At 37.8% G+C, this 25,871-nt stretch overlaps 1 pseudogene; it reads left to right on the top strand.

Moving 5' to 3' along the window:
* Nucleotides 1-25,871, top strand: part of LOC107592558 (copine-5-like) — a 178,539-nt pseudogene that overhangs the window by 13,475 nt on the left and 139,193 nt on the right.

Below are 25,871 nucleotides of genomic sequence, written 5' to 3'. Positions count from 1 at the left end.
AAGAATGTTTTATAAATGAGACTCGCGGGCTGGAGATATGTGACATAGATTTATGAATGAGTAAGCGAGAAAGAGAGAGACAGCAAAAATGGGGAAATAGGGGGTTGTAGAGTCAAGATAAGAATTGTAACAGTAGCTGGGGGCAGGGGTTATAGAAAAAAACCTCAGAGAGCTCGAGCCAGACCCTTAAAACAGATTCATGGAAAAAAACCTTGGAGGACAAGACAAGACAAGCATTCTACAGAGAGCTGGAGCTCTCTTTGAAGACACTGTGCAGGAAAGCACTTGGCAGGTGTTAGTTTCCGCCATACGCTTTTCTGCACTTTTCCTGTTCTGTGACCCATGCCTCATTCTTTAAGCATACAAAGTTGCAGTGCTGAGGCGACCCATAAGGCTGTGCAGGTACGACCAGCTCTGCATCAGCGGGTTTGATGACAAGAACCATCAAAGTGACTGTTTCTTTCTTTTGTAGAAGACAAAAGAGGATACTTTTAATATGTCCTGGTTGATTTTTCCATGCAATTGCAATGAACGTGAACTTTTCGAGATTCAAAATGAATGCAAAATATGGTGGCCTTCTGTCCAGTTTTAGTTCAGACAGTCCGGTTTTTAAATACCTTGTCCGTCTACCACCAGTGTTGGGGTACCACATTACAAGTAACATGAGTTGTGTAATTGGATTACTTTTTTTTTCTTTTTTCTTTTACAAGTAACTAGTAAAGAAACGCATTGCTTTTAAATTTACAAGAAGATATCTGAGTCACTTTTTCAAATGAGTAACGTTTGTTTTCCCATTTATTCACTGACACCTCTCCTGTCCCCGAGGAATTAGGAGTGAGGTGCAGAGGCACTTCCTTCAGCCGGAGGCTTATTAATTTAACTTTTGGTGTGAAAGGGCCTTTACAATTGCCAAAAATATTAATAATAAACGTATCATAAAAGTAGTCCGCATGACTTCTGTGCTATATTCCAGTGATTTTCTATATGCCAAATCATAGCTTTGAGTGACGAACAGCCTGGAACTTAAGTGATCAATCAGTCAGCAAGTCCTGAGTGAATCAGCTAGGTCAATTTTGTACACTGAATCAATTCATTAAAAAAAAGATCCATCTCAAAATAATGAATCATTCAGTGGTCACTCTGTAGGTCACATGACAATGACAATGCGTACAAATTTCATACATTCATAACATACTTTTTTATGCAATTCAGATGTAGTCCATAATAATGCTTCATTGAATGCCTGAATCATCTTGACAGCCCAATTTTCATTCACTTTTATTATGTCGAAAAAACTGTCTTCAAGAATTTACATTTTGTCTTCCATGGATGAAAGAGAATGGCATGGGTGAGTGAATAATGACAGATTTTTCATTTTTGTGTGAACTATAAAGTTAATGTTGTTGCTTGTTAGCTATAAACGTGATGTGGTGTCGCTTTCTTCCTCCAGAGAATTGTACCGCCACAGTGCTGCAGTGATACATCCTGCAATAGGCAGGCCTGCCTCTGCATCCGTACCTCTGACATTCCACATACTGCATGGAAAGCCCTGGAGGGGCAGCTGGCCTGAGTGAATAATTAAATAGATGGTGGGAAAAGCATACTGCGTGGGCATCCAGATCGATCCAGAGAGTCCCGGCTCTGTTTGCATCGCTCGAGTTTCCATTGCCGGGCACACATTGAGTTTTTTATTAAAGGGATGAAAGCCAATTAGGCCTCACGGCAACCCCGCCCCAACCACCACAGACTGCACCACAGCATTGATTCATACTGATCTGGGTTGCTTAGAAAGAAAACTAAGCATTAGCATGCAGAGAAGAGGATGAAGAATTCCCAAATGCCATCCCAAATTAAAGCCTCCAGACTCTAGAGGTTTTCCAAAACGGCAGGGACATGACTGGACTGGAAGATTGTCTACACTCACGAGCAGTCGGGTTACTTCAAGAAAAATCATTTTAACTGAAATATTGTGAATTACAGCATATAACTGCGCTGGCCTCTCTTGAGAGCCGGGACATAATTGCTTCTGGGATTGGAGAGGTTTTGTTGTTGTTGTTGTTGGAGCAAATTGTATCTATCCAGTATCCATTATAAGAGGCTGCCCCGACAAAATGCCTGTTCTTGGGACACGCAATCAGTCATGCACTATGGCCTCAGATATCAATTCCAATCTATACGTTAATAAAGAAATCATTCGAGTGAGACAATAAGCAGACATCGCCATATGCTGCTGTATTTCTTGTCGGGACATAACACACTGCTACATATGCATATCATTTGCATTTTAAATCTCAAAGGCTGATATAAGGAGGCCGTCTATTGTGGTTTGCATCCAAGATGAAACTTGAGAACTTGAGCTTGTGTGGGTGTATCGGCACAATGAGTTCATCTGAAAGTGTTGCAATCAAAGTGCATCGTGTTATGATGCAGTCAGACGTTATTTACGTTGATCTGCACTGACAAACAGCGTGTTGACAGCATTAATTGAGCTGATTCTCCGGACAGGCTGTTTGCAGCTCTCTTCTGTGGTGCTCACTTTTATTGTTCTCAGTCCTTTGATGTTTCATTTGTCTGATGAGGAGAAGACTCAATCAGTCCCTTTATTTCAGAAGTAAGCGACGCAATGCTCTGTTCTGTTGTTGTATTTCTGAATCTTCCTCTCTTGACTCGGATTTCATACTCTACATCTCAGTTTGGGCTCTAACGTCATTCTGACAGATCCAGCTGTCCTGCGATAACATCAGTTACGGAGTTGTCATGGAGACCCTTCGAACCACTTGGAGAGATGTTTGATGTGAGGAAGCCAGTGCTTTTGCTGGAGAGCATGGGGGATTTTTTTTTCATTGTATTTAACGTTTAAGTTTGTGCAACACTTATGGCAATAGAAAGACCTTGCATGAAGGACTACTATGTGGAATAAACAGTTGTGGAAATCAACTCTGTTGTAACCTGGCATAATGACTGTTTTGATGGTAACTTGGTTTCCATTTAGGTGGCAATGTGATTGGTAGCCCCACCTACAGTGAACTCTCATTGGTTCAAAATTCCTCTTCAAATAACTGTATTGCAAGTCAACAAGACATTAAAATGGACCCTGTTTGACTTGTTAATATATAGTGTTAAAAGACATGAACTTACTGTGAATAAAACACCTGTGAAATGACTTTTGCGTCCCTCCTGGTTCAGCCACAGCATTAAGGTCTGGTGTTTGTAGCTTTAGTATATTGTTGTCGATGTTTCGCAGTGTCTTGTCTTCCTGTCTCATGCTGCTTAACAATTCCTTTTATTCCAACAACTGATTTTCCAGCTGTTGCAGAACTCTCCCATAATGCGTGTCAGGACCCATGTCAAATCATCCTGTGTTTCTACTGAGCATTGGTACAACACATTCCCGGTTTGGGCTGTAACAGGCTCAGAACACTTTTAGAGTGCTTTAATTTCTCCTATCTGACATTTCTCCAACATCATGACGGCTGCAAGTTTTAGAAAATGTGGTGTATTGGTAAATGTTTCTACAAAACCTTAAAACAACTGCACTGGAGTGTAACATATATATTGCATGCAATAGCGTAGGTGTAATATATGCTAGTAATGGGAAGTCTGGTTCTTTTCCGCTAACTGCTTCTTTCTGACAGTTTGTTTCAATGAACTGGTTCAAATAACTGATTCACCAGTTCGTTTACATAATAATGCAATGACATCACATAGACGCAATTTTATTATTAAAGCATGCAATGATGAGAAACATGGATGTTTTACATGTCTAGAGCATATAAAGTGAATCAACTAGTCTTAATCAACTCACCTTTTTACATAAACCATGGGAAACCATAAAAACCTCATACAAGTCATTCGAGTCCAAACTGTTTTCTCAGTTCCGTGTACTGGTGACTGTTGCAACCATTAACTGACTCTTAACTTGAATAAGAACCATTATCAGTGTTATATTTCCAATATGTTTTATTTCGTTTTCCAAACGATTAATTGCGATTAATCGCATCCAAAATAAAAGTTTTTGTTTGTGTACTGTGTAGATTTATTATGTATATATAAATACAATATGTAAACAAAAACTTTTATTTTGGATGCGATTAATTGCGATTAATCGTTTGAAAGCACTGAGTTGGGAAAAAGCGGCATCATAGGATCACATACTCTGAGATATTGGCTAATTTTGAGTCGGAGTGACTGTCAGGCACAACCAAAAGTGAGTTTTCATTGAGTGACTTGTAGATCTGTGCTGACTTGATCCGTAAACTGTTTCAGACATTTCAGTCCGATTTGGTGAACTGGTTCATCCAGTCCAAAATAATGATTCGTTCATGATCCGGATGTCACTAGTACATGCATTGGCGCATGGAAATAAAATACCTGAATGGAAGGAAACAGGGTAGAAGATGCAGAGAAAGACTTGGCGACCCAATAGACAGGGAGCCGAAGGTGACCGTTATTCAGAAGGCATTGTAATCAGCACTATATTACAACTCTCCACTGCCCCACTCAGGGTCAAATCACTGCCCCCACCCCTTAAATGGAGCTCCATCTCCGAGATATCACTGGTCTTTTGCTCAACAGCTTCTCTTTCAGCCAGCTGGCCTGAACAGTGGACATTATCTCCAGCTCTGGGACTAAAATAGTACTCTAATGGAGCTCAGGCCTCTTTGTCCTCTCTAACTTCGCTGCTCTGGTGGTGTTGAGCCCCCCCCGCTCAAGCTGACAGTGGTGATTGGAGGCACTTTAAGGGCAGGAACGGGTGCTCTTAAATGCTGTATCTCAAGTGTGTGTTCTCTATGGGGTGTGTGTTCATGTTAAAACTCCAGGGGAGCTGCACAGGAGGTCTCTGTTGGAGAAAAAAAATGGGTTGCTGCAGGAAAAGGCCTGTTTTATGTTGCATATCGCAAATCAAATCCGCAAGAGAGTCCAGCATGTGCGCTGACCAAGGTCGTATCCATAGACTCCTTTGAAATGCCAAAAGTAGATGTGAGTAGGCGGCTTTATTAGGGAAGGAGTGAAATAAGTGCAGTCAGGATGTACAGTTCTTATTTCTCGTAGTGATTAGTTGATGGTGTGATTGTGACTCATGCTTTTGTGGTTTGTTGCTAATAAATTGCATACATTTTAAATTGCTACTTTTATATGAAAATAAATGATGAACAAGACGCCCAAAGTACCAGTTGTTTCATTTCTATCCAAAGTTGTGCTTTCCGTCCATTTTTAGTTTAATAAAGACAATTATTTTATGATTCTTTTTTTATAAGAAATATGTCAACAATCACCTATCCCATAAAGAGATCGAACTGTGAGTGTTTGGGAATATTGACACATAATTTATACACATGAAACACGATAGCAGAGTTAAAAAAAATCAAACATTTTATTAGAGAACAAAACATCACGGTTGTTTTAACCAATGAACATTAAAGAAATGAATCACACAGAAATGAAAATTAGCTGAAAATGTACTCACCTTCAGGCCATCCCAGATATAGATGAATTTGTGTCCTCATGGGAACAGATTTTGAGAAATGTAGCATTGCATCACTTGCTCACCAATGGTTCCTCTGCAGTGAATGGGTGCCGTCAGAATGACAGTCCAAACAGCTGATAAAAACACCATGATTATCCACAAGTAATCCACACAATCAGTTACAACCCTGGGACTGACTCACTTCAGTGTAGCCGGACTGCTGGAGTAGCAGCAAAAATCAGCTGATGAAAAAAAAAAGACCTCAAGGTGGAAGTATTCTCATGGGTGATTTTTAATTGAGTTTATAATGTGAGTGAATCCTGGAGAGCGAGATTTGGTTAGCAAATCCAAAGAGCTTGCAAAATAACATTATGAATACACATTTTCTATGGTGTTTAATGATCTTCAGGAGCCTATTATGCGCATAATATTTCAGTGTCATTTTTTTGATTATTTTGTGTCATTACACAAAATTAGACATCTAGTTAATCATGGCTAATTACACGACTCGCTCCCTGAAGGAAACTTTACTGAGACAAAAAGTAAATTGACAAAGACAAAAACAGAAAGATGCAATTTTTAAGAGGAAGTAAACAGTGGGAGCAAAACATGGCCTCCCACAGAGCGTTTCAACTGTCTATATCACAAATATTATCACACCTAGCCCCCGCATTCACACTTATATATACAGAACTCCACAAAAACAGAACGAAAGACGTGATGTCCAGAGATTGTGGGTGTGTTTGCTGTCAGTTATTAGTTAAATACTCTGAAGCTAATCTGTCACATTTATACTGAGGTCAACATGTAGAACATTTTAATAACACGCTTCCTCCAGTGAAATCAGCAGTTGTCAATAGCTCTTGTATGCAAAATAGGCCTACTCTCAAAAAGAAATATCACTCTGTACTGACATGTGTTCATTCATCACCAAAACATTGTTCTCTAAATACTTTCCGGAAGATTCCATAAAGACTTCTTTTGGATCTCTTGTACTACAGTATGTAAAACCTTTGTGTCCACTCTCAAAACTGGTGATGGAAATAATATGAAGTGGCTTTTATGAGTGAATGCAAGAAAATCCAAAACTTTTGCTAGGAAATGCAGTTTCTTGGGGAAACGCAAAACCTTTGCGAATGAACACAAAAGCTCAGTATATTAAGTTATATAAAAGATAATATATGAAATATAACTCACATCACTGTTACCTTCTTTTATTGCTGATTTATATGTCTCTGTGTATAAGTTCTAGACAGACTGGCAGGCTGTATATTTTTTATTAAGTATTTTCCTTTTTGCACGTTACATTTTTATGCCAGTAGGTGGAGACAGTTGACTTTTTAAATAAGCAAATCATTTATTCAAATGATTCGGATTCATTCAGGAACAAAACAACTTACTTGTGTCGCTAATAGTGACCATGCTCCATTCATCTTGTTCTTACTAATCATACGAGTCTTAAATGCAATATAAATGTAATGCTAAAATATTCATTACTAAATAAATATTTTTTTAAAACGTGGATACATATAACAACTTCGAGTCAAGTAAATACTATTTTTTTTATTTAATATTTACTTGACTTGTAATGTAACGATAAAATGTGAATTAAAAAAAATAATAATTAAACAGTTTAAAATACAAGCATTTATTGGTCAAATTAATTTTTGAATCAATATATTGATAAATGATTACTTTACTAAAGTGGCACTCATTTTTCACCACATGCAATAGGTTATATTAAGTAATAACAAAAAGTTTCATGATTTTTTTGTTTTACGGAAAGAAAATTAAATATTATGTGTAAGCTTTGTCAGTTTGTGTGGATGATAGTCGTCCACCAATGTTTACCATCCAACCTGACAGAACTGGAGGATCTGCAAGGAGGAATGGCAGAGGCTCCCCAAATCCAGGTGTGAAAAACTTGTTGCCTCTTTCCCAAAAAGACTCATGGCTGTATTAGTTCAAAAGGGTGCTTCTACTAAATACTGAGCAAAGGGTCTGAATATTTAGGACCATGTGATATTTCAGTTTTTCTTTTTTAATAAATCTGCAAAAATGTCAACAATTCTGTGTTTTTCTGTCAATATGGGGTGCTGTGTGTACATTAATGAGGAAAAAAAAATAACTGAAATGATTTTAGCAAATGGCTGCAATATCACAAAGAGTGAAAAATTTAAGGGGTCTGAATACTTTCCGTACCCACTGTATGATCTGTGTGTGATTTTTCAAGATAATTCAAAGATGATTAAATTTCACCACACCAAGATTAATTGACTTTCCCCTGCATTACATGAACCCCCTGGATTTCATGTATAAGTAAATTTGCTATCCAGTGACATCCAGTATTATAGGAGCTTATAAATACATTTCAGGTTTGATGTTGATTCAGATTCGATCTAATCCCCTTTTTAACAAAACCTGATGGAGATCTGATTAAACCTCTGCATCTCAAAACCAACAAACAAAAGACTTCTACGATAATGAAGGTGTTCCAAAATAAGCCTGCGCTTTCTGTCACCATCCCAAATCGGTCTTCTACATCTTAAAGCAACAGAGCTTTGATGTCGTCTGGATTTAGCTGCAGGCAAGCCCATAGCTGGATCAGAGGAGTTGATGTAATACGTTTCACAATCTCATGAATGATGTATCAATTTGACAGCAGGGTCTCTGAATAAAGGAAACCTTCAGTGGGAGCTGACACATGATGTGTTTGAGGGGTGTGAATTACCATCTAGGGACCACCTAAAACCATTTTACTTAGATAATGATGCACACAAGGCTTCCTGAATCACCAGACAGATTAATTTGGGTCAAATTAAGCTCAGCGATTATTTATCATAGATATGTATAAGTAAGTAGATTCCACATTCGACCACTTCAGACATGTTGACACGTCCGCCATCTTGGAAACGGTCAAAGTGTCATCACTCACAGTAAAAAATAAATGAGTTTTCCAATCAATGACCTTACATGCACTGGCCCAAAGGAACAGCCTCCAACGAGGCATCCATGTACATACTGTATATCTATTAGTGAAACCACACAACTGACACTGGTAGGTCACGTAACAGTAACATGGGGGATTTAGTTTGCCCAAATTCATTTATACGATCTATATTCATACTACATATAAAAATTTTTAACAAATAAAGTACCTATATGCGCAATTTTGGGCACAGCTTTAGTCTTAAAGTTAGCAATCTAATAAGTCAACTAGTTAGCATGGCATTAACTGGTTAAGACTCGTATGATTAGTAAGAACAAGATGAATGGAGCATGGTCACTATTAGCGACACAAGTAAGTTGTTTTGTTCCTGAATGAATCCGAATCATTTGAATAAATGATTTGCTTATTTAAAAAGTCAACTGTCTCCACCTACTGGCGTAAAAATGTAACGTGCAAAAAGGAAAATACTTAGTTTTGCTTCAGAATGATGTGAAAATCATCTTGTTTACTCACTCACAGAAAACAATATATTGATTTAAATGATTACTATTAAAAATAATAAATTAAACATCAAATAAAAAATTAAGTAACAGTTTTAATTGTGTCTATTTATTATTCAATCTGAAAAGTGATTTATTATTTTACATTATTTTTTAAATTAATACATTTCTAGTTGATTCTAGCATTTTATTTTTAAGTGGCATTTCTAGTCCTCCACTGATAGCCCTAAAAATAGCCTGGTAAATTTGGAGCTGTTTTACTTCAAATGCCTTGAAAGGAGATACCAAATATGATCATAACCATCACATATGCAGACTGATATCTAGAAGTTTTTTTTGTTCTTCTCACTAACATTCTGATATTTAAATTGAATAAAATGCCAATGATAAAAACAACTAGCTAGGTTAGCAGAATACCTTAAAAGTACATAGATATCACCTTCAGTGCATAATGCTGTTCACACTTTCTCCGACAAGCGAATACGATGAGACCTGTTTTCCGGTTTGGTCAGGTGACATATTTCCAAGTACTCCTGGACCCGGTTTAAGCAACCTTTGGTGTACATGTACTGGTGAGAATCACTGCAGAACAGAGTTGAGGCTTTTGCTTCTTTGACTGCTCTTCCATTATATTTCAAGTGTCAGTACCTGCTTTCACACACACACACACACACACACACACACACACACACACACTCACACACACACACACACACACACACACACACAGAGACAGAGGACTATGACTCCAGGGCATTGATTTACTGAGTGGCGAGCACTGTGTTTTAGCGAGCAAAGCCTTCAAGCTCATCGTGATGGGAGTTTGATGCCAGGGAGAGAGACAGCGAGAAAGAGAGAGAGAAATGTGGAAGGAGAAGACTGATGAGATAAAATATGTGAAATCAAGCAGAAGGTTGCAGAAAATGGGGCTGGCATCTTCTCCAGAGCAGTCGGTATGTTCTCTCTTGTGGGAAGAAGCCTGTAGACTGCTTCCTTTATAGTCTTTCTGCTGTGCCTGACGGTTCTGGTGGCAAAGCAAAACCGCCACCTCACAACACTCTGCTACTCTCATGTACAAACCCTCTTGGGATTTGATAACAGCCAGCCATCTGTTTCCAATGCCAGCGCACAGGTTGGCATCACATCACCACTTCGACATTCCCTAGCTGAAGTCAGGAATTTTTTTATTGTCCTGGAGCAAAGATAACAGTGTGATTTTGTGTTAAAGAATATTTTCAACATTTACTACACAGAGCAGTAGTTCACTGACAAGCTACGCAATATCACATTCAGTTACTGTTTACAATGCGTGGAATGGTGCGCTGTGATTGTTTGAGGGGATATATCGCATTCTGCAGAGAAGGGAGACTGGCGTTAGTCGCTGTTTGGAAAGATAGGGAGAAAACATGACAGAATAACATGGCGGATATATGTTTTTCAACGCCATATGAAGTTAAAATCAATACAAAGATAAAATTTTTAAGAATTCAGCACATTTTAGGCTACATCTACATTAATCCGGATACATTTGAAAACAGCGTTTTAGTTTTAAAATGCTCTGCGTCCACATTAGCATTTTCCAGCATTTTCTCAAGCAAGTTTCTCATCCACACTTAAAAATCGAAAGTGAATTGCACATAACAGGCACAATTCTGGTATAAACATAGATATCTGTTGGTACAATATGCATCACATGACTAAACATGCGTCATCGTTTTTCAAAAGCCTCCATTTTCACAGTCCACACTAGAATGCAAAAACTGCGTTTTCAAATTTAGCCATTTTGGAAAGCGTTTTCAAAAAGCTCAGTTTCTGTCTCAGTGTGGAAGGAAGGCCAAAACGGAGTTTCAAACGAAAATGTATTAGTGTGGACAAGGCCTTAAACTCATTTATTCTTTTTCTTTGTTACAATCACTCTGATTTGTCACTGACCCAGTTTTTTTATCGAGCAGCGGATCACATGAACATTATTCTCTGCATCGGTGTAGGGTGTAAAATGCTCATTAGCATAAATTGTAACTCTGTTTAACTTTGTTTTATTGCCAATAGTTGCTGTCACTCATCTTGCCTCAAATCTTCTACTCTCCTTGGAAATAAAGACTTCTGGAAGCTTTGTCGCAGCAAATCACTATGTATACGTTTGTTTATGGGAACGTCATGCACATTTCTTATTTTCATGTTAAATATACTGAGCATAAACAGGGATGAATGTTATGGATGATGATGAGTTCAGAATAAATTTAGTCACACAGATCTCTAAATGTTTTGCTATACCTTATCTGTCATCTGCATTTATTTTGCATGCGATAAATGTAATAATGTCGCTGACATTTGGCCTCTGAGCAGCCGTTTATGAAAAAGCAGAGCAGATTCATTTCCATATTAGAAATCCAGAGTGAATGAAAGAAGAAAAAATAGTTTGGCATTTTCTGAAAGATATTGCAATGCTTGCAAGGCTGCAAAAGAATCATGTTAAAGTTTTAGGAAAGATTAGGTTTGGTTTTGGTTCTTTGTAAATGAAATGCTGTGTTTTGTTTCAGGTTGTGCAACACATAGAAAGACTACTGTACCAAATGGCATTTTTCACCTTCTTATACTTTTAGGGTGATACTCGTAATTAAAGAGTCCTTCCTAATTAAAGTGAATCCCTTTATAAAGAGCCCTAGCATAAGTTTCCGCTAAGAAATTGTGGTGCCATTCAATATGTATGGGAATTTACCGAACAATCTGTCAAAAATATAGACATTTCTGTTTCCTTAAGGTGAAGCGACGCTTTCAGATGGCTCAGGGTCAACATCATGCTCCTCATCCTGCTGTTTACCAATCTGGCTGGTTAGGATGTTCAAAAAATGACAGTTGTTAGCATAGACATATTTAGTTGTTGCGCCATAGTATTCTGCCTTGTTTTATGGTTTTTCTGTTTGTTCTATGCATGCACATACAAACTATGTCAACATTAACATGATAGACCATTTTTGTTCCATAGCTGGAGTGAAATATTTTTTTGAGGTTTTATGGATACAACAGTTCAGTTTTAATGTTGTACAAGATCATTTTAGAAACTGTCCTCTTTAACTTATTACTTCTATAATACTTGGTAGGTTATCTATCTAGCTAATATTACTAGCAAGTAAGATTTCTTACTAATTTATATACATAACATTTTTTAATAAAACTAAATGTACATTTATTTTTGTATGCTCTACACTGTATGGCAAAAAGCTGTAGTATACACCTGTCCATGTTATAGTATATAAAACATGTTGTATACAATATAAGCTTGTGCACAGTTGTAAAGCAGAAAGAATTTTTAAACCAACTCCAGTGTAAGGCTAAAAGTAGCCTAATGTTAGTGTAATCTATTAACGCACATCATAAACCCGTCTTTTTAGGCAAGTACCAGATATGGATGTCATGTCATAATACATTTTTAATTACTGGATTTGTATTTAGCTTGATGATAGTTTAATAAAAACATTCTAAGTTAATTATAACGCTTTAACTGTCACGTTTTTCAAACAGCGAATATACAGAGAACTCGAGCAAAGAACATTTACATTATCAAAGAACAGTGGGCCTCATTTATCAGTCTAACGCAGAAACAAGCATAGATCCGAGCGCACAAATCATCTTCTGACAGAGTTCATGTGCGATTCATTAAATATTCGTATGCCGCCAATTCTATCATACGAATGATCGTACGTTGATAAATGTGGTGGCTGAAAACAATCGTCATTTGAATATCATGCCCATAAAATTACCCGGTTTAGAAGCCTTGTCCCTAGAGTTTACGGCACGGAGAAATGTAACCTGGCCAAAACGAGGAAGTAATCTCATAAAAGAGAAATTGATCTTACTCCAAAAACACCTGTTAACTATGTAATTGCAAACTATTACATTAATTTATATGTATATTAAATAACAGTAAATATAATGAAACATTTACAAACATTATAAACACTATATAGCTTAGTTGTCCTCATTCCACAACAAATCCTCTAAATAGTAGTAGCCACTGTTCACAACCTTATTGATAAATTCCAAGTTTTGCGAAGAAATGACCGTACGCCCAATTTTCTGTCGTACGTTCGTTTTGTAAATGAGGCCCAGTATGACTGACTTCAGTCTAGCACGAGTTTAAGCACTTTCAAAGAACAAAACACTAACAAACAAGCAAACAAAAATCTGTCCATACACTGTTTGATGAATGAATCTCTTACTTACATCATACGTAGATGTGCACTTTGTTGTTTATGATGAGAGAATTTGCGAGAGAGCAGAATTCAGATCAAAACGCCGGTATTTCAGCGATGACTCATCTGAACGCTTCTGATTGGCCGTTGCATTTATAAACTCAATGGAGTCATGTGTGATTGGTTATAATGCGCAACGCTGTAAAAACATGTAAAAAGAATGAACAAGAACATAAACACGATTTTAAATTAAATGCTGCAATCAACTCTTTTTATTCCCGACAGCCATAATGGATTTAGTGTGACTGTGCAGCGGCATTTTGTACCAAGCCCCCGTTAAATTCTGACCCGTGGCCTTACAAGGAATAAGAAGTGAGTTTTATCAGGTCAGAGCTAAAATGTTCAGTAAGAACACACACTTACAGTCTTCTGAATACATTCAAATGTTGCTGTCTTTTATTTTTCCAGTAAGGCCTAAATGTAAAGGTCTCTTTATTAAGATTCTAAGATACAGATACAGTTATAAAAATACTATTTATTGCACTCATTTCTCTGTTGCGTTCTGTCTATTTGACACGGATACAAACACATTTTTCTAGTTATAGCTTTAGTTTGTGTCTGTTATACATGGTTATGCCAAACTGTTGTGAAATGAAAATATGCACATAATTACAGTATAAATTATGCGCTGGAAAAAGCATCTCTTGATCATAAATGGCTTAAATGAAACTCTACAAATATAAGTTCCCTTAAAGTTCAAGACAACTTAGGTCAAGCCCATTTTCTCAATCTGGTTTTCTCTGTGGTCTCTGCCAATTTTAAAAGCATCTCAGAAACATTGGTATATACAATGGTCAAGGAAATAATTTCTTAACTTTGCGCACACACACACACACACACACACACACACACAGGTTTGTTTTTGTGAAAAGTGGGGACATCCCATAGGCGTAATGGTTTTTATACTGTACAGACCATATATTCTATTGCCCTACACCAACCCTACCCCTAAACCTACCCCTCACAGGAAACTTTGTGCTATTTCAGATTTTCAATACATTCCATTATGTGTGGGTTAGAAGTGTTTTGAAAAGTGGGGACATGGGGTAATGTCCTGAAAAGTCACCTTCTCCTTGTAATACCTTTGTCATTATACAAATTTATGTCCTCATTTGTCACAAAAATGCGCGCACACATACACACACACACACACACACACACACACACAAACTATATATATATATATTTATTATTTTTTTTTTTTTGTGAGTTGTAGAAATTGAAATTCAACTGCAGTAACTGTGCGGTGTAAAATCAGTTACAAATAGTTAAATATATGCAAGATGACAGTTCAGTTTATACTATAAAAAGAAAAATCGCAAAAAGTGACTAAATGAAACACCCTATACTGAACGGCAATGAGTGACCACATTTTCTTGTGCTGTCTCCTGTCAGTTCTTGTATTCCTGATGGCTCAGGCCAGCACGGTAATTATCATCTGCAGTGGGCATAAACACGGTTGATTAAGGTAAATTATATATGATTATGAGCAGATTCCTGTAGAACTGAACATGAGGTGAAGCAGAAACATGTAGGTTAAGGACCTTTCCAGGCGACTACTGAGTGAACCTATAATCACAGCTGCTTTGTTAGTGAGAGCAAAACCAAATATTTCCGAAAATATTCTGATTATCTATTCTGCCTGAGTCCATCCTGAGTGTGTGTGTGTGTGTGGGTAATCCTCATAATAGAAATGCCATTTCTGATTTAGACGTTGAGACGTGATGACAGTCGTGCCGCTGGGAGTGAGGCATACAGCTCATATCAACAGAAGTGAAACTCTAGAGCTGGACTCAATATCTGTGTTCAGAGTTTACCGCAGCTGATCAAGTGTCCTCATATCTGGAGAGCAGTGGATGCATTTAGATCACTTTAAAAGAAAATCATCTTACCTTTACAGAATAGTTTCCTTAAAATGCTGTCATCATATTATTTATTTATTTATTTGATTTGTAAGACACTTCCATCTCTGTGGGTGGTAATTGTTAATTAATCCGTCATTGTATAGCCAATTAACTATCCAGCTGAAGTTTAATCATCTTGTGTCTACAGTTAGTGCCTAAACCTGGGGCCTGTTCTTCGTACCTCTGAGATGATTTGAAAGATGTCAGATCTTCTAATCGTGATAACTGATCTCTGGCTAATTTGGTTCTCCAAACGAATTTGTGGATTTGATTAACATGTCTGGATTAAGTTGTCTAAGATTACTGCTCGTTCTCGTGTTCCCTTTAAAGGGCAGATTTATCGATACTCGAAACCACGATCAGCAATGCAGCGATTGGCTGGTGGCAAGACAGCAACGTAATGACATCATATAATTAATAAAGACACCTGACGAAAAACTTGACAAATATCCGGACCTTTATAAGGAAACAGCCAACTGAACAAAACTACATACATGTTATAATAGATAAATGAAATATGCACTGCTTTTAGTTTTTTTATTTCATTTATTTGCATTCTAGTGTGGACTTATAGTTATATATATTCACGATTTCTAGTATTTGGACAGGCTTTGCATTTTTATTTCAATGTTGTAATTATCAATTAATGTAATTTTATCTTTGAAGCAGATTTGTTATGTGACAGCTGTGTATATAGTATTATAGATTACACAACATTATAATATTATTTTCAAATTAATTTTTAAATTATTATTATTTTAAATTATTGTCCCCGGATTAGTAGGGTACTCTTGTAATAAAGTAGCAGTGGCTGGGATAGATTTTAAATATCAATTCCACTTTAAAAGATGCAATCTAATCCTGTTTACATGAAATAAGCCTGCTCCCGAGCAGGTTTAAGTTTACGGACCTGTTGCTATAACAGCAAGTCCAGAATGAGCTTCGAAGAACCAAATAATCCAAGATCATGCCAAATCATCAACAATCAAATCCAGCTAACTGAGTTAGCGACGTACGAAGAACGGCCCCTGTACTAATGTTGTTGACTAATGTTTATGTTTTTAGTACTGAAGTACAAGATGGACTGAAACATTTGCTTTTTTCTTTCTTTCTTTTGTTTTTTTCTTTCACATTTTTGTGAAAGAAGTCACATTTTTGTTAGAACAATTTGATGTTTTGTTTATCACTTTCAGTGTGAATCTTCGGTAAAATAATTTTCAATGGTCTTTGAACTTTATTTGGAACATAAAAGAAATAGGAAAATGTCCAAGCTAAATTGTGGTCTATAAAGCACTAGTCATCTTGACTACTTTTATGCAGTAGGAACATTTGTCAAAATATCTACTTTAATGACATTCTTCAATATTTGGATGAATTAATATTACATTAAAACATAAAAACTTTTGTGAAGGTTACCATGAGACCATGGTATAGTCTAAGTAACAGATAATTCTGTGGTACCTTGATGAAAAAAAAAAAGCTGGTACGTGACTATTTTCATATGGTATTTACAGGGTACACTAATGTGATTAAAATAATTCCATGGTACTATCATGGTACCATCAAAAAATTAACTTAAATGATTTTAGCAAATGGCTGCAATATAACAAAGAGTGAAAAATTTAAGGGGGTCTGAATACTTTCCGTACCCACTGTATATGGTACATGTCCAAAAACATGTCCAAATCAAAGTAAATATCTTCAAGAAGGGCACTTTAATATGACAGTAAGCCAAATGTACATATGATGGTTAATATGAGTAATTTTGTCATGGATCGTGTGATTTTTGTGTATGTTTTCACAACTATTGCTAAAACCATTATAAATGTCAAGTGTAAATTTACCAAAAATGTAGTGGTTTTAGTAAATTAGTAATTTTTTTGTAATTTTAGTACGTCATTTAATAATTTTTTAATAATTGCTCATCTGTTCTGAAAACATTACAAATCAGAAGAAAATATAATGAAGCATTTGCCATCACATTGTGACATTTTTTTATTGTTTATCTTTGATTGGTTATTTGTTGAAAATGAAACAATGTGTCTGAGCAGCCATAACCCTGCTACAGTAGTTAAAATGACAAATGTGATGTTACTTATGCCGGGGTTTAAACGTGAGAAGCCCTTTAGTATTTTTGACACAGCCTACAGTCAACATTTCTGGATGTCTTCTTGAACCTTTATCCTAATATCTACTTTTGTGGAATTCTAATAAGCCAGTTTAATGAAATTGTCAAAAAGCCTCTTCAGTAAAGCTTAATATGTCAATGTGTCACTGATAGCATTTAATCATGCTGTCAGAATTATACTGATCTTGTTTTTTTTTTTCTCCCCAGGAATCTTTTAGACCGAGACACGTTCTCCAAATCTGATCCACGTGAGTACAGCAAATGGAAGATGAAACTGAGCTTTGCGTCTCTTCATTTTATACCTGTTCTGCATTTATTAGCGACCCCCACTCGTTTTCTCTGCAATCTCTTGTCTTTCACCTCTCATCAAACATCAGCGTGATTCTGAAGAGTTCTTCTCATTTACATCGCTCTGCATGACTCCAACGAACCTGAATGAAACATGAACTCAAATTCGCAATGGCAGCAAGTTTCTTAGAGACCCTTTGAAGAGAAAAGACAGATTGAGCTGAAAAATAGGGAGAAAAGAAAGAGTTTCACTAAGTGGATCTCTCTTCTCTCTGAAAGAAATATCTCTTTACTTCTCATCTGCTAGAGTGGTAGAGAGGGAGTTATCATAAAGAATCAGCAAAAATTAATATTCAGCTCACCCTCAGAATGGGCCTCATTTATCAAATGAGCGTACGACCGAAAACTGGGCGTACCGTCGTTTCCATGCAAAACTTGCCATTTATCAATATGGATGTGAGGGGTGGCTATGATCAAATCTCACGCCAGGTCTCAGTTCGTATACGAGTATTTCAGTATTTCAGCTAGCCTGAACTTGCGTGCAGCATAGTAAATCTGGCAGAGTATTGTATAATAACAGCATTTATAGCGATAACCAACGCTCATTAGTCGATCATTAACCAGTAATTAGAACACTTCTGTGAATGGAGAAAAGCAGAAGTTAAGGATATAAAATGAATAAAATAAATAGGACTACACAAAATATATTTATCTTAAATAATTACCAGATTAACAAAAGAAAAAAAAAACTGTGCGACAAGTATAGGCTACGCTCTTTTTTGTGACACTCTTAATGCATTTCATTTGTTTCCTTTATATCTTTATTTTATTAAATCCAACTGATCGTGCAGGCACCTCACGCACACCCACGACATATCAGCTCTAACATTCTTAACTGTACATTTCAGCCACTCATCATCAAACTAAAATGCAATCAACCAAATGTAAAATTTGCACTGCTCAATTTAAAAGGTCTGCTGTAAAATCAGCGTGCAGCACCCAAACAAAAACATTTTTGCGCACGTGAAAGATGATGTTTTACGCGGATTTATGAAACACGAGTGTAGTACAAAGCCTTGTTTGCATAATGAATAATAGTTTAGCAGCCAAATGTTACATGGAAAAAATGAAATATTTAATATACATATAAATGAATGTAATTGTTTGCAATTACAAGTTCAATGGCTCTTTTTGGAGTAAGATCAATTTCTCTTTTATGAGATTACTTCCTCAATTTAGCCGGGTTATGTTTCTCCGTGTCGTAAACTCTAGGGAAAAAGCTTCTAAAACGGGGTATTTTTATGGGCATGACGACTGTTTTCAGCCGCCACATTTATCAACGTATGATCATTCGCATTAGCAGCATACAAATGTTTCATGAATCACATGTGAACCCTGTCGTAAGATGATTTCTGCACACAGATCTACACTTGTTTCTACGTTAGATTGATAAAGGAGGCACATTGGCTCAAACCCATATGATTTTATTTCTTCAGTGAAACACAGAAGACAAATGTTTAAGTATGTACTGAAATCATAATGACTACATAATGAACATAAATCTGGATTAACACGAAGGTGTCATAAACATACACATTATAAATGTTGTCATCAGTGTTATATAAAAATAGAAATGAATAGAAAAAGAAATTAATGTACAGTATGTTACCACATATTTTCATGTTTGCTTGTTATTGAAATGACACAGCATTTGACAACAGAATTCCATTTTTGAATTTCAAATTCCTAAAATTTAATAGAATAATTTGTGAAACAGTTATATTTCCCATCCCTATTGTTCATTAATGACGTCACTGATGTGTTGGATTTTAAAGCGATATATTTGAAAGGACTCATGCAGATTGACAATTTTCAGTAAATAATGACCATTTTTAGACTGTTTGTCACACATAACTATCATAAAGTTTTGGATTTGGAATGTGTTTTTTGAGAAGTTCACTATTTTATTATTAAAGTATAGTTTATAATGTAATTACAGTATATTTTTGCATGTATGCAAACATTAAACTCTCAAAAAAAACAAAGCTTTCACTGGGGCAGGTCACTAAGATACAAAAGCTGAAAGGTACATTTTTGTACCGTATTTACCCCTAAATAGTACATTCATGTACATCTTAGTACTTTGAAAAGTACATATTATTTTAAAAGTATATTAACAGTTTTGCATATTAGCACCTAAAATTTATATATTAACTTTTGAAAGTACTGTAGGGATGCATCTAAATTTTGGCAAACAGAAATATTCAGACGAAACAGTGGTTTTTGGTTTCGATTGAAATGGTTTGAAATATTGACGTTTAATTATTTCCATTTCTTTCACACATTGTGGATAAACTACAAGAGGTTAACATGTCAGCTATGTGGACACTAGTGCTGGATTAAAAAAATATTTATCTTTTTTAATTGATAATCATATGGATTCTTGAATCTCAAGATCAGTCTTTTAGTTTGTGCTGTTTTCTGTTAATGTGTGAACTTCACTAAACATTATTTGTCACAATATCTCTGTAACAAAGGAGGTGTGACAACAGAGTGGGGATCCACTCCCAGGCTTTATTTAAAGAGAACGTGGTCAAAACAGGCAGGGTCCAGAAACAGCAAACAGTAATATCCGAGGCACATGCAAAAAAAGTAATCCACAGAACAGTCCAAGGTCGTGGCAGGCAGAAAATAATCAGAAACCCAGGTAAACAGTCCAAGATACAAAAACACAAAGGCAAGGCAAAACAAGAAAACATGGGCAGAAACAAGGAAACTAGAAAACGTCATAGGCTATGCAAATCATCAGCGGTGAGAGTGTGTGTGCCATTCTTATAGTGTGTTACTGATGAGGTGATGAGACAGGTGACTGCAATTGGTGAGTGCTGATGAGTCCGTGCAAGGGATTATGGGAAATGGAGTCCGGGGTAAAGTGGCAAGAGTCTAGAATGGAGTGCCCTCTAGAGAAGCTCACAGGCACTCCAGCTAGAGATCGTGACAGAGCCCCCCACCAAGCGGCTTCCAGACGCTCCAAACAAAATAGACTAAAGTCCAGGAGGGAGGTGGAGCAGAGGCGGAACAGAGTGAGGGATGGATGGCCAAATCCATGAGGAAGGGAAGGAGCATGTGACTGAGGCAGAGCAGAGAGCCAAGGCAGAGCCAGAAGCCAGGGTGGAGCAGGTGGAGCAGAAGCCAACTAGGGCGGAGCTGAAGACCACCAAAGTGGAGCTGAAGACCACTAGGGCAGAGCAGAAGTCCACCAGGATTGAGCTAAGGAGCACCTGAATTGAGCAGGTGGAGCCAAAGACAACTAGGACAGAGCAGAGGACCACCAATGCAGGGTAGAAGACCACCACAGCAGAGCAGTCGGGACCGAAGACCCCCACGGCGGAGCAGATAACCACCACAGCAGAGCAGATGGGACCGAAGACTCCCACAACGGAGCAGATGGGACGGAGGACCACTTCAGTGGAGCTGATGGTGCAGGGAACCAACACGGCAGATCAGGCTGGACTGGAAATAAGAGCACAGAGAGGTTAACAATGGCCTCATCAGCCATTGGTCAACGGTCAGAAACGGCCTTCTTAGCCATAACAGGACAGGGAGAGAGAGATCACAGATGGCCTCCATGGCCGTGACAGGAAAGGCGTTCATAGGCAGTCATAGGCAGTCTCCTTAATCATGACGGTACAGTCAGGGAGTTTGGGATTGGCATTATTGGCCACGGCAGGGCGCTGAGTGAATTCAGAGACAGTTCTAGCTACTGTAACAGGCAGGGCTGAGAATTCATGATTGGCTTCTAGGGTCAAGACTGGTTTGACAGGGGATTTACTGATGGTCTCCATGACCTCGTCAGGACAGACAATGAGTTAATTATTGGGCACCCCTGTCTTAAGAGGAGCTGAAGCGAACACCCCCGCCACCTCTGGAGGATCTGCAGCGAATGCCGCCACCTCTGGAGGTTCTGCAGCAGTAACAATTGGAGCTACAACAAACACAGAGAGTTCAGAGACAACACTTGTGGCCATAACAGAGGCATCGAGAAACAGGGAGAGTTCAAAACTACTGTCCGTGGTAGAAACAGAGGTGACGTAGAAACAGAGGTGACAGAGCTTGGTGGAGAGTGCTGCTATGGTCTTGGAAGGAGCTGGAGAGGATACCTCCACTGTGAAAGGTTCTGCAATATAAGTTGCCACCTTAGGGGAAACTGGAACAGATTCAAGGACAGAAAAGGGCTCTAGGACTAGAGTGAACTCTGGAACGGATTCATGGACTAGAGCTGGATCCCGGCTGAGCTCTAGGGTGAAAGCGGGCACTAAACTGAACTCGGGGCTGGAGCCTGCACTGGACTTTGGTCAGGGGCTAGAGCCTGCTCTGGAATCTGATCTGGAACAGGCACCCTCTCTGGGCCAAACTTGGGATCAAGAGCCCTCTCTGAGCTAAACTCGGGAACAGGAGCCCTCTCTGGGCTAAACTCGAGGACTGGAGTGGGCGCCACCACTTCGGGAGGTTCTGCAGTGGAAGCTGCAACCTCTGGGGAAACTACGGTGGTGTGTGTGGCCCAAACACACAGAATGGCCGTAGCCATAACTGCTAGGACAGAGAGTACATCGACTATCTCAGAGATTGAAGGTGTGACCAGCTGTGAAGTGATGTGACTCTGGACAATCAGCTGTGACGTGACGTGACTCAGGAAGATCAACTGTAACTTGCCGTGACTCAGGAAGATCAGCTGTAACTTGACGTGACTCAGGAAGATCAGCTGTGACTTGGCTTGACTCTGAGATGACAGCTGTGACGTGACGAGCCTCTGGAATGATGGCCATGATAAGACGAGACTCTGGAGCGGCGGCCTCAATGGTACGAGACTCTGGAACGGTGGCCATGATGGGACGAGACGCAGGAATGGCGGCAGTTTTGTGGGTAGTCTCTGGGCTGGCAGCCATCTTGTGATAAGTCTCTGGGATGGCAGCCATCTTAAGAATAGGTTCTGGCGTGAGGATTTAAAAATCCTCTGCTTCTCCCACAGTGAATAAGGAACCGGTCAGCAAAAGTGCATAGTCCATAAAGTCTCTCAATGTACAATTGACTTTCCCTTCAGGTAACCATGATTTCACTGACTCATTAAGTTCGAAAAGAAAAATGTCTTTCAAAGCAACATTGTCAAATTTCACTCGATAGGACAACTCACAGAACTGATGAACGTGCTCCTCAATTGAAGAGTCTCCTTGACGAAGTCTCAGTAGCTGGCCAACTGGGTCCATGGTTGGCCTGGAACAATAAAAAAAACGCTGGATCTGGGTATGGCCAATGATTCTGTAATGAAGGAGGCATGACAACGGAGTGGGAATCCACTTGCAGGCTTTATTTAAAGAGAGCGTGGTCAAAACAGGCAGGGTCCAGAAACAACAAACAGCAATATCCAAGGCACAGGCAAAAGAGTAATCCACAGAACAGTCCAAGGTCGGGGCAGGCAGAAAACAATCAGAAAACCAGGTAAACTGTCCAAGATACAAAAACACAAAGGTAAGACAAAACAAGAAAACACGGGCAGAAACACGGAAACTAGAAAATGCCATGGGCTATGCAAATCATCAGCGGTGAGAGAGTGTGTGTGCTATTGTTATAATGTGTGATTGTGACTGATAAGGTGATGAGAGACAGGTGACTGCAATTGGTGAGTGCTGAGGAGTCCAGGCAAGGGATTATGGGAAATGGAGTCCGTGGTGAAGTGGCAAGAGTCTGGAATGGAGTGCCCTCAAGCGAAGCTCACGGGCACTCCAGCTAGAGATCGTGACTATCTCAGCTTTCAAATTCTGTACATTTTATCATGAAATGCTCTTTAAATGTGACTTGACAGATTGCTGTAGTGCCTCAGTTTAAGCGGTATGTGAATCAATCATCTCTCTTTATTACTAATTATAGCAAGAAATAAACATTAATGAACATCAAAAGGTGTTGAAAAAAACAGTACAACTTACTGAAACCATGTCTAATGTAATTGATCAATCAGTGTTTCAACCGCAGAAAGACATCAATAAAACAGCTTTATTAACGTTACATTTACCTCAGGAAAGTCCATAAACGCTGTTCAGCTAGTCAAAATAACTGTAGAAAGTAACATTTGGCTAAATATATGCAGTATATTACATATTAATTATATTTAACTAAATTCTCATTCTAATGATTCTCATTATTTAATGTATGTTTGAATAAATTTTTCATCAAAAAGTTTTATGACAGCCAATGTTTAAATAATTATATTTCATCAAAGTAGAAGTAGAAGTAGAAACATAATTGTGTTATTTAAAAAATTAAAAACTGCCTTATGTGCAGTTTAAATGTATGTACAACTAAAATGTATTTTTGATTTCGGTTTTTGGCCAAGTGCATCCTTAATTTTCAGTTTTGGTCATCGTTTCGTCACATAATTTTCATTTCAGTGTATCACTATTTGAAAGGGTATCTCCCCAATCACAGCTTCTTCTTTTTTTTCTGAGAGTGTAGCACTAATTGTTGCTATTTCTGTCCCTTTTCACAGTGTGCGTCATGTACACTCAGGGTGTGGAGACCAAGCAGTGGAGAGAGGTGAGTGCGTGCACGCGCACACACACACACACACACACACACACACACACACACACTCACTATGACTGTTCTAAGCTTGCATTGCTATGGTTTCATCTCTGGTGTTGTTGTCCAATCAGGCGTGTCATCTCTCCCTGCAGCATCATGCAGTGCAACCACTGTCTGTTCTTCTTCTTCTGTACACCATCAAAACATATCCAGCATCTTATCACTAACAAGCAACACCCAGTTCAGCACCTGTACAACAGCTCTGTGTTTTGTCTCGACCTGCTGTACTGAGCAAGTGTTGTTTTTTCAACGGTGTCTTTATAACGATGAGTCAGTGTCCGTTGTTTCCAATTTGAGGTTATGAATCAAAAGAGGATTGTCCTGCTGGGTGGTGCTGATTAAGCTTTGGTGTTTTTAACATGTTTGTTTTTCTCATAGTTTAGTGATTAGATCTGATACATGGTTGGTCTTTTTACCCTTTAAATGTTATTAGAAGTATGATACATATTATCTTTAATATAATTGAAGTTATAAATAAGTGATGCTGTTATTTTCCTTAGAACAGCTAAGTCTGTGCCACTATGTGATCTATCGCAAAGACAGGTTATCTCCCAATGACAGACCAAGAATAGTATAATTTTATACTACAAATAAGGGCGTTAATTATTTAACATAGGCTTGTTGGAAAAATGTCCATTAATGTACCTATAAATACAATTCACTGCAGGTTCCAGCTGAAATGAACACTTAGTGGCAGCAAAACACCAACAACTTTTTTTTTGCTTTTCACACTAATAATTACTGGGGCAGATTATATAATAACATGTTATGACCTCAAAACACTATTACCATAGTGCATGAGTTGTAAACTAATACATTTTAATGTTTGCATCAAATAACCAACTGTATATGTAATTTTCTGCTGTAGTAAACTTGCTCAGTAGCTCACCTGGTACAGCACTGCACTTGCAATCCAATGCATTTGTCTATGGGTCCCGTGAAACAAGAGTCAGAATTAAAGAGCTTAGGTTTAGGGTAGAGCTTATTGTAGGTGCTACGTTATTATATGCTCTAGCGCGTTAACCATTTAGTGTCATTTAATTTCTGAACTGTTGTGATACTTTATTAAAAAGTTACCACATTCACATGAATCTGTTTCAGATAAAACTGAACAGCCCTACTCGCTGTAGTTTGAAAGTGTCACAAAATGTAAAAATAATATTATTTTGTAGAAATACGCATGATTTTTCCCATGAGCCTGGGTTGGACTTGTTCAGGAGGGTCAGCTAAATGAAATTTCTGTCAGTCATTTTTGAAGAACAATGAGTTGGATATTGTATCTGTAACGAATCAGCTCATGAGGAAATATGAATAATTAATCATAACTAGTTATAATTAATTATGAATATTTAGATCCGCTGTAGATATTTAGCTGACCTCTCAGGGTCAACTGTCTTGTCAATTCTAAGAACGTTAATTTCCTGGTTAAGGGAAATAACTTTCTTACTGTACAATTCTACAAAAGCTTGTAGCATAAATCTGCATGATTAAGTGACTCCAGTTATAAGCAAAAAATGAACCACGTCAAGTGTGATACAAGTAAGGTTTTATTAACTACATAAACACTTAAACTAGTCTAACATACTACATAAACACATAAACTGGTCTAACATACACATACACACACACACACACACACACACACACACACACAGTGTTAAAGCTTAACTCAGTACAGAAAAGAGACATAAGGAATGAAATTTATGAAACCATTTGCATATTCAGCAGATCTACACCTAAGGGAA

Source organism: Sinocyclocheilus grahami, unplaced genomic scaffold (assembly GCF_001515645.1).
Source record: "Sinocyclocheilus grahami isolate Dianchi unplaced genomic scaffold, SAMN03320097.WGS_v1.1 scaffold154.1, whole genome shotgun sequence".
NCBI classification, from domain to species: Eukaryota; Metazoa; Chordata; class Actinopteri; order Cypriniformes; family Cyprinidae; genus Sinocyclocheilus; species Sinocyclocheilus grahami.
The sequence above is the reverse complement of the archived record's forward strand: the minus strand, read 5'-3'. Positions and strand labels throughout refer to the sequence as shown.